Source organism: Onychomys torridus, chromosome 1 (genome assembly GCF_903995425.1).
Source record: "Onychomys torridus chromosome 1, mOncTor1.1, whole genome shotgun sequence".
NCBI lineage: Eukaryota > Metazoa > Chordata > Mammalia > Rodentia > Cricetidae > Onychomys > Onychomys torridus.
Genome location: NC_050443.1, coordinates 148,441,832 through 148,452,119, shown reverse-complemented (window position 1 = coordinate 148,452,119; position 10,288 = coordinate 148,441,832).

Genomic DNA, 10,288 nt, shown 5'->3' with positions numbered 1-10,288 from the left:
GACAGTTACATCTACATCTGACGCCCAACGTTCGTGGTATGAATTAATGAAAAAGCTGCTTGCCCGTGGCCTTGTGAGCCCCAGCTCAGGCCTGAGCTACACTTGGCCGGTTGTGGTGGCACCTGCTGGTAGGATTTACTGAAGAAGGCAGAGGCAGGAGGATCCCGAGTTGAGGCCGACAGCCTAGGAGGCTTGCTAAGGAGAAGCTTCGGCCGGGGGCCCAGACATAAACGGTGGGACCATGGAGGCAGCGGCTGCTGCTCTGAGTTGCTGACTTCTCATTGTGTTGGTGACTGCGGTGATGCTGCTGCCTGGGACAAAGGGTTTACTGCTGCTTGATCAGAGAACTGCCAGGACCATCATGTTCCAAGAAAGCCTCGGCAAAGGTCAGTTTGGAAAAGTTTGGCAAGACAAATGGTGGGCAGAAATTGCTGTGAAGATTTTTTTCTTCTAGGAAAGAATATTCATGGTTCTCAGAGACAGACATTTATCAGACTGTGATTACTCCAAACCACAGAGGAGGCACAAAACAAAACAAAACAAAACAAAAACAACAACAACAACAACAACAAAAAATCTACAGGGAACCATGACCATGCCTAACAGTGACTTTGAAATCTTCACAAATATGACTGGATCCCACAATAATGATTCCACATGGACTATGATAAAGCCATTAAACTGATTAACACCATGAAAAGATCAGCATTGGACTACAAACTACTCAGGACAATTTTGAGATGGCTAGCTGAGATGATCCAACCTGACAGACTACTTGAACAAGGACTTGAAATAAGCCCTGCACTTTCTCATTATGCAGCGCCTGGACAAATGATACAGGACTTGACAATTAACCCCAAAATAGAGTTTTTGTTTAAAAAAAAAGAAAAAGGAGTATATAGATATTAGGTAGATAGATGAATCTACCCTGAGAAAAAAGATAAAGAAATAATAGGATAAATGGATAGATGATTGAATCTACACTAAAAAGAAAAAGGGAAAGATATAAAAATGACAAAAGGTAGATTATTGAAACTTTTATGAAAAGAAAAAAGAGAGAATATTAATATGATAAGAAAAAAGATCAATTTTTGAATCTACTTTTAAAAAGGAACTACTTGTTTGAAATAGGATAAGCAATGAAAATTTTTTGTCTGAGTTTATCAACTGTTACTGGACTGGACATCTGTTAATGTAACTCTTGACTGTATATATTGTATATACTTATTGGATAGTTTTTTCTTGTATTAGTTATAACCCTTTTTTTAAATTTTAGACACAAAAGGGGAAATATGGTATTGTGTTCCCCCAAAATATTGTGTGTTCCCTGACATAAACTTATTTGGGGTCAGAGAGCAGGACAGCCACAATATTAAACATGAAGATAGGCAGTGGTAGAACACACCTTTAATCCTAGCATTCCAGAGACAGAAATACCTCTGGATCTTTGAGTTCAAGGCCACATTAGAAACAGCCAGGCTTGGTGACTCATGACTTTAATCCCAGAAATCCAGCCTTTAATCCCAGGGAGTGCTGGCAGAAAGTAGAAAGATATATAAGGCGTGAAGACCAGAAACTAGAAGCATTTGGCTGGTTCAGCATTTAGCTGGTTAAGCTTTTAGGCTTTAGAGCAACAGTTCAGCTGAGATTCATTCTGGATGAGGACTCAGAGGCTTCCAGTCTGAGGAAACAGACCAGCTGAGGAACTGGCGAGGTGAGGTAGCTGTGGCTTGTTCTGTCTCTCTGATCTTCCAGCAGTCACCCCAATAACTGGCCTCGGGTTTGATTTTATTAATAAGACCATTTAAGATTCATGCTACAACCTCTGAACAGGTTACAATGTGTTTAAAAATGTAATTAGATGCTAAATTAAAGAATGGGTATAGACAGTCATAGAAAAATATAATAGTTTTAAAATAGTAATGTTTAAAGAAAGAGTAAAGAAGTAAAAAATTAAGCCATGTCAGGATGGGGAATACACAGGACATTTGGATCCTGTATGGTGCTTTGTTGACTTTGACTTTGAATTTTTTGAATGCTGATGAGCAAATGACAGCTGCTGAGAGACCTGGATTGTGGAAGGGACTGCTGAATTAAACCAGCCTAGATACTTAGAGATGTCTTGACTTCAAAATGGATGTAAAAAATGTTGCATTGGGGGACAGGTTATGCCTTTGTTTCCACAGGAAACAAAAAGTTATGCTTCTTCTCAAAATTAATAAAGACCAAATTTGACTCCTGAAAATCTTGGCTACAGACATGAAGAGGAAAACCAAGAAAGACTACAAGACAGGTGAAGTATATGCTGAACCCTCTACTATGGGAACAACTCTAAGATTGAATAAGACATGATAAATATTGTTGACTACAGAGTCCTCATGACTTATCGACATGCCATCCTTTCATATGGTATGGATAGAGTTTTGGCTGTACAATCCAAACAGACTTATGAAGGTGACAGACTCCTTTAACCTGCTCAAACATAAAACAAAAAAAAAATCAGCTTTAATTGTGAAAAACCACACATTCCATACTTGTGTTTATACACACACACACAAACACACACATATACATGTTACCTTTAAAAGTTTGTGTGTTTTCAGAACAAAAGGGCCAGACACCAATGAAGACAAGTAGCCCAGAAGATCCAGCCTCTCAGAATGCCTCTGTTACAGGTTTTTCAAAAGTCTATATCCAGAACAACTTTAAAGCTGCCAGCTGAGATGTTCCATATTCACAGACTATCCAGCCAAAACTTCAGATAAGTCTTGTATTTTCCCATCACACAGAGACTAACCAAAAAATAATACAGCCAGCTCTCCCAGGACTGGACCATTGTCCCAACTTTCTCAGGGTCCCCTGAGATGCCGTCACCCTCAGACAATAGGAAGCAGTCTAGAGAACACAATGCCCACATTCCCAAGAGGTGGGATGGGTGGTTTTTGATCATTGGGGGGCGGGGGCGTCACTTGCAAGTTGTTACTGGTCATGGTCAGGGAGGAAACTAAACAAAGGAAGTTAGATTCAGGGATCTTTTTTTTTTCTTTTTTTTCTCCAGACAGGGTTTCTCTGTGCAGCTTTGGAGACTGTCCTGGAACTTGCTCTGTAGACCAAGCTGGTGTTGAACTCACAGAGATCCGCCTGCCTCTGCTTTCCAAGTGCTGGGATTAAAGGTGTGCGCCACCACTGCCTGGCTTCAAGGATCTTTTTTCTAAAAATATTAAAAAAGAGAGATATAAAAATGATGGGTAAAGGATAGATTATTTAAATCTACTTTTAAACTGAAAACAACTATTAATCTCAAATATTTTACATTGATATGGATTTTTGTATATTGATACAAATTTATGGTTATTTTATAACATACTGTATATTTGTTTCTATTCTTGTTTAAGGTATAGTACCTATACAGCTCATTTAAAAAAGGTAATATAAAGTTCTAGTCCTTGAAAGCTGTTTAGGATAATAAAGAAATACAGGTTAGTAGTTAGTCATCTATAACAATCAAACTTATACTCATGTTAGGTATATTTTTAAGGTCAAACAGAGACATACTTTAAATAGATAGATGGTCTTCAAACACTTTAGAGACCTACAAAATGTGGCACTTATAATTTTAATAAGACTTTTAATGACAGTGAGACACATCTGCTCCTGGAAGCACCAGTTTACTTCAAAAATGGATGATGGATATAGAAGAACCTCCATATGGAGTTTGCTTTTGTTGTGGCTAAGTTAGCCACTGGGCAGGGAATTGCCCTTGCCTTGACTGCTGACAGTATGATGTCCAGATTGGACAAGCAGGACACAAAAGAATGAGATTAACAAACTTTGTTAAGACAAGGTAGGACAGTCCTTCAATTTCCTGCTTCACAGAAAAATCTTTCAGATATTCTAGGCCTGTAGGCAGAAGATGTATGCTCCAGCATTACAGAGGAACATTGGGTGACTGTCCAGGCAGCCAGATGTCTCTTTCTATAGCTTTGGAAGTTGCTTGCTCTGCACTTCCTGTTTACTCAGGGAATATTATGTCCTCAGGTCTTTGATGGGGATTAAAGACTAAATAGTATATAGTTTTCCTTGTTACAAAATTTTAAAAAAAACTTACATAAGAGATACAAAGTTTATAAGGTTAAAAAACATAACCACTTAAGTTGTTTATCTAAAAAGATGTTTTTAGGTCTAAAAGATATTTTTAGGATGGCAATACAAGTTATGATAAAAATGGTTTAGGTAGCCCGGCGGTGGTGATGCACGCCTTTAATCCCAGCACTCAGGAAGCAGAGGCAGGCAGATCTCTGTTAGTTTGAGGCCAGCTTGGTCTAGAGAGTGAGTTCCAGGACAGGCTCCAAAGCTACACAGAGAAACCCTGTCTCAAAAAACAAAACAAAAAAAAAATGGTTTAGATATAAAACTTTGTACTAAGATAGAATAGATAATACAGTACTTTCTCTAAATTTGCCAAATACATATGGAATAAGCATTGTAAATGTAATTCTTACTTGATAATTGTTCTTATTGTATATAGTTTTACTATGTTAGAGTTAAAACCTTTCCTTTTTATTTAGACAAAAAAGGGGGAAATGTTGCAGAATGTTTGTAGCCTGTGTGAAGATGTGTTGCTGTGATTAGTGTAATAAAAAGCTGAAAGGCCAATAGCTAGGCAGGAGAGGATAGACTGGACTTCCTGGCAGACAGAGGAAGAGGAGGCACCACTAAGACATGGAATGAGTTGGAAACACAGAATGGGAGAGAGATAAAAGCCATGTGGTAGATCATAGATTTAAAAACTATGGATTAACTTAAGTTATAAGAGCTACTGGATGTGAGGCTGGAGAGATGGCTAGTGGTTAAGAGCACTGGCTGTTCTTCCAGAGGACCTGGGTTCAATTCCCAACACCCACATGGCAGCTCACAACTGCCTGTAACTCCAAGATCTGACACCCTCACATAGACATACATGTAGGCAAAACACCAGTGCAAATAAAATATAAATAAATAAATTATATTTAACAAAAAGAGGTATTGGGAAAAAAGCCTAAGCTGTAGCTGGAAGATTTTCTCCAGTCCCGCCCAACCCTGCAGTCCCTGCATCAAAGACTCCAGAAGGATATAATATTACCTAAGTAAATGGGAAATGCTTTGTAAGCAACTTCCAAAATTCTAGAAATGGACAGTTCCTCTGTAACATTGGGGCATCCATCTTTAGCCAATAGGTCTAGCTAGTCTCTCAGTCATTTCTTCCTGTGTCCTGTAGAATGTCTGATAGTCTCCTCTGCAAAGCAGGAATACAAAGGACCATTTTGCCTTGTTTTGGCAAATTTCAGTGGTCATTTTCCTATGGGTCCTGCATGACCAGTTTATACAACATATTATCAAGCAGTCAACACAAGGGCACTTTTTTGCCCAATGGCTAACTTCTGCCACAAAGAAAGCAAACTCTATAATAAGTTTCTTCAATGCCCATTATCTTCTATAAAGTAGATTGGTGCTGCCAGGAACAGATATGTCTCAATGTCCAGAAAGTCAAAGTTCTTAAAACATTTTAAATGCTGTATTCTGTAGGTCTTTGAAGTGTTTGAAGATTACCTACCTAATTGAAATATATCTATGTAAACCTAGAAAACTTAACTAACCGGACTATAAGTTTGATTATCATAGATGATTAATTATTAATCTATATTTCTTAATTATTCATTACAATTTCAAATGAGCGTCACAAACATAATACCTTAAACAAAAGTAGAAATATATATACAGTATAACAAAATTAACTTCAAATTTGTATCAATAAACTAAAATCCATACCAGTGTAAAACATTTCAAATAAGTTGTTGTTCTTTAAAAGTAGGTTCAAGGGCAGTGGTGGTGCACACCTTTAATCTCAGCACTCGGGAGGCAGAGCCAGGTGGATCTCTGTGAGTTTGAGGCCAGCCTGGTCTACAAGACCCAGGACAGGCACCAAAACTATACAGAGAAACTCTGTCTTGAAAAAACCAAAAAAAAGTAGGTTCAATAATCTACCTTTTTATCCTATCATATCTATATCCTATCCCCCTATTTTCTTCTAGAAAGATATTGACTATGACCAATAACAATTTTGCAACCAACAATCTAAACAAAGACAAACATCCATAATTCTTTTTTTTAGGAATGTGGGTGTAGTTTTCTAGGCTACTTTCTGCTGATAGGGGGCACTGGTAGTCTTATGGGGATCCTGAGAAAATTCGAGATAATGGTCAAGTCCTGGGAAGACCGGCTATAACCTTTGTTGATCGATACCATTTGTGAAGGTTCAGGAGGTCTGGCTTGATCAGATCTGATCCATCTTAACCTGGAACAAATCTTGCTTCCTGTGGAAACAAAAACAGATCCTCCTTTCCAAAGCAACATATCCTTAGATCCAAGTTTTGAAGTCAAAATACCTTTAAAATATATATATATTGGTTTAACTGAGCAGCCTTTATTATTAAATGTCTTTCTGCAGTTAAAAATACCAAAGACAATATAATCCAGACTCTCTGTGTAATATCTATCTTTACGTGGCTTATTTTTTATATTACTTCTACTGTCTCTTTAAAGACTTTATTTTTTAAAACTGTTTCTTCATATAACTGTCTATATTCATTTTCCTCTCTCTTCCAAGCCTGCACACATTTTTACACACACTGTAAACTGTTTAGGGTTTATTTTATCTGGATCTATCTTATTGTGAATCTATTGCTTTAAACTGCAGAGTAGTTAGAACAGAAGCAGCATCCTTGGCTGCTGACTCCGCCCATTTCAGCTTTTCAACATGGTGATACATCTTCCGCCAGTGTGTAGCCCAGAAACCTTTTTTTTTTTGGGGGGGGGGGTCTGTACTAGCAAAGGCTAAATCTGTCACACACCATGTTGAGAGGCTTGAAGACATCACTGTGTACAGTGGCAGGAATCCTCCATGCTGCACTCAAGCCCATACACTGTGAACCATCCATACTGTAGCTCAAGTCCACACACTCTGGACGCTGTTGTCTCTGTATCTCAGCCTGCATGAGACATGAAGTATTAAGCTGTTTTGGGCTTCATTATTGTGTGTTTAAAAGTCCTTTTTAAACTCTTTTAGGCCTTATGGAAATTTGAGAGGCCCGTGTTCTTACGCCAAATTGTAGTCAGAAGTTTTCTCTGCTCCTACCAAGCCTCTGCAGACCCATAGCCTGTTTATAAAATAATCACTCAGAAGCTTATATTAATTATAAATGCTCAGCCATTAGCTCAGGCTTATTACTGACTAGCTCTTACATTTAAATTAACCCATAATTCTTATCTATGTTTAGCCATGTGGCTTGGTTCCTTTTCTCAGTTCTGCCTTGTCATCTTGCTTCCTCTGTGCCTGGCTGGTGACTCCTGACTCACCCTTCCTCTTCCCAGAATTCTCTTTATCTGCTTATTCCACCTATACTTCCTGCCTGGCTACTGGAAATCATCATTTTATTTATCAACTATTCAGAGCACCACACATTCACAGCATACAGAACATTCCACAGCACTAAACTTAGACCAAGCTTTCATAATTAATAAGACGTCTCCGAATTGTTATTTGGGGACTGGTGATCCAAAGATAGTCTGATGAGAAAGCTTGCTACAGGCAAGGACACAAATTACATTCTTGTTTTTAAAAGGGAGATGACTCTTTAATTGAACTTAATTCCCACTCAACAAGAGAAAAATTATGCCTGGTAATGTAAACCTAGCCAGCTACCCAGGGCTAGTGAAGTCATGGATCTTGGAAGAAACTACAACCACCACTTTACTAAACCAGCATAATCCCTAACTACATTCTAAATATTTATCTTTCTCTGTATAACAAATGGAAACCATTAGAGAAAACCACAACCAATCAAAATGCAGCTGTGGAACCTAGTCCAAATGGATACATCTACAGTGCATCTCCTGCTCCTAAGACTCAGGGATCTTTTCAGAAGAACAAAAAGTTTGCTGTGAGATTGTATCTCATAGAAATGTCAGAAGAAGCCACACTCATGAAGTCTCACCAACATGGCTGTCTACACGTGCTGAACAAGGAGGACACTGATAGACATGCTAACACGAAGTTGAGGGAACTCAGGAGGCCTCAACCCTACACAAAGAACTACAGGCTACTAAGGAATGCAGAAGAGAGTCTTCCTCAGGGAAGGGCACATGAATCGCTTATCCAAAACCAAATAATCAACCTTGAACACATACATACAAGTAACATTATACAGACTGAGTAGGTGTATTTTTATATTTAGGAATACACGCACACACCAGCAGCAGCAGCAATTAAAGAAAAGGAGGCCTTGAACAAGTCTTTGGGGAACAAAAGGGAGGGATATGCTAATCTCAAAAAGTGGTTTTTGGCGGCGGCTTGGCAGCGGTGGCAGTACATGCCTTCAGTCCCAGCACACGGGAGGCAGAGCCAGGCGAATCTTTGTGAGTTCGAGCCAGCCTGGTCTACAGAGTGAGATCCAGGAAAGGCGCAAAGCTACACAGAGAAACCCTGTCTCGAAAAACCAAAAAAAAAAAAAAAAAAAAAAGTGGTTTTTAAAAGGAGATGGATAAATCACGTTATTTGTACTTGTTTTTAGACAAGGATACCCCATAGGACGTTCTCCAAAAGTAACAAGGTAAATTCACTCTTTTTCATGGGAGTTAGTTTCATTGCATTGGAAAAGAAATCTCCCATTTGGTTTCCTCTGAGTATATTTTATCAGGCTATTTATCTGTTGGACAGCTCACTAAAAAATACCTGAAGGGATAGGTAGAGATGAGAAGTAAACACCAAATTAGTTAGTTGCATTTTTATTTATTTTTGTTTTGTTTGCTTTTTGAGACAGAGTTTCTCTGTGTAATAGTCCTGGCTATTCTGGAACTTACTTTGTAGACTGGGCTGGCCTTGAACCATCACAGAGATCCACCTGCCTCTGCCTCCCTGGTGCTGGGATTAAAGGCATGCCCCACCATGTGGCTAAATTAGTTGCATTTTTAAAATAAGCTTTTCAGCCGGGCGCCGGTGGCGCATGCCTTTAATCCTAGCACTTGGGAAGCAGAGCCAGGCAGATCTCTGTGAGTTCCAGGCTAGCATGGTCTACAGAGGGATCTAGGACAGGCACCAAAACTACACAGAGAAACCCTGTCTCAAAAAACTGAAAAAAAAATAAGCTTTTCATTTTAGAGTAGTTTAAGTTCTACATGAGAGCTAAAAGAGGAGAGAGTTCTTTTAGCCTCTCAGTTGATTTCTCATCTACCACATACATTTGTCACAGGTAAAGAACTGTTTATACATTGACATTCATTGAGCACCACAGTTACACTGTTTAGGCTCTCATTCTCGAATCCCATCCACCATACTTCACTACATCTTCTCTTCATGTATCCCTGGCCTCCTCTAGTGTGTGACCGTTCTTCAGACTTCTCTTAGTTTTGATGTCCATGGAGTTCTGAGGAATTCAGGTCAGGTCTTTTGTAGAATGTCTGTCAATTTGAAGTTCTCCAGTGTTCTCAGGTGCAGATGGGGGTGCTGGGTTTTGGAGAAGGTGATCAGAGAGGTGGTTAGCATTGTTTGCCCTGGGTTTACTTCAGTTGTTCCCTTGGCGTGAGAGCCTGGTGTAGTAGAATATTATTTTAAGGTGTGCTACTTTAGTTTATGTTGCATTTGTTTAACTCTGTGAAGCTGTGTTACTGTGCCTGTGTAAAACACCTGATGGTCTAATAAAGAACTGGCCAATAGCAAGGCAGGAGGAAGCATAGGCTGGGCTAGCAGGCAGAAAGAATATATAGACAGAGAAATCTGGGGCAGAAGATCTAGCAGCCAGAGAAGGAGGAGGACTCCAGGGTCCAGCCACCCAGCTACACAGCAAGCTACAGAGTAATAATAAGATTTAATAGTAAGAAGTAAGAGAATGGGAAAAGCCCCGAGACAAAAGGTAGATGGGATAATTTAAGTTAAGGAAAGCTGGCAAGAAATAAGCCAAGCTAAGGTCGGGCATTCATAAGTAAGAATAAGCCTCCTTGTGTGGTTTATTTGGGAGCTGGTCCCCCCCAAAGAGTAAGAAACAAACAACAACAACAACCAGGTAGTGAGAACATAGAGAAGCCAGAGGCCACTCAAACAGAAGCTTAGCCATTTATTATCTATGCAGCTTTGGAAAGTTACTTCATCTCTCTAGTCTTTGGTTTTCTCATAGGGTAGCAGCAGTAATTAAGTTATTCAGTGTAGAAAAGGTACTTGGAGTAGTGGCTGGCAAATGGGAACTATCATGTATGT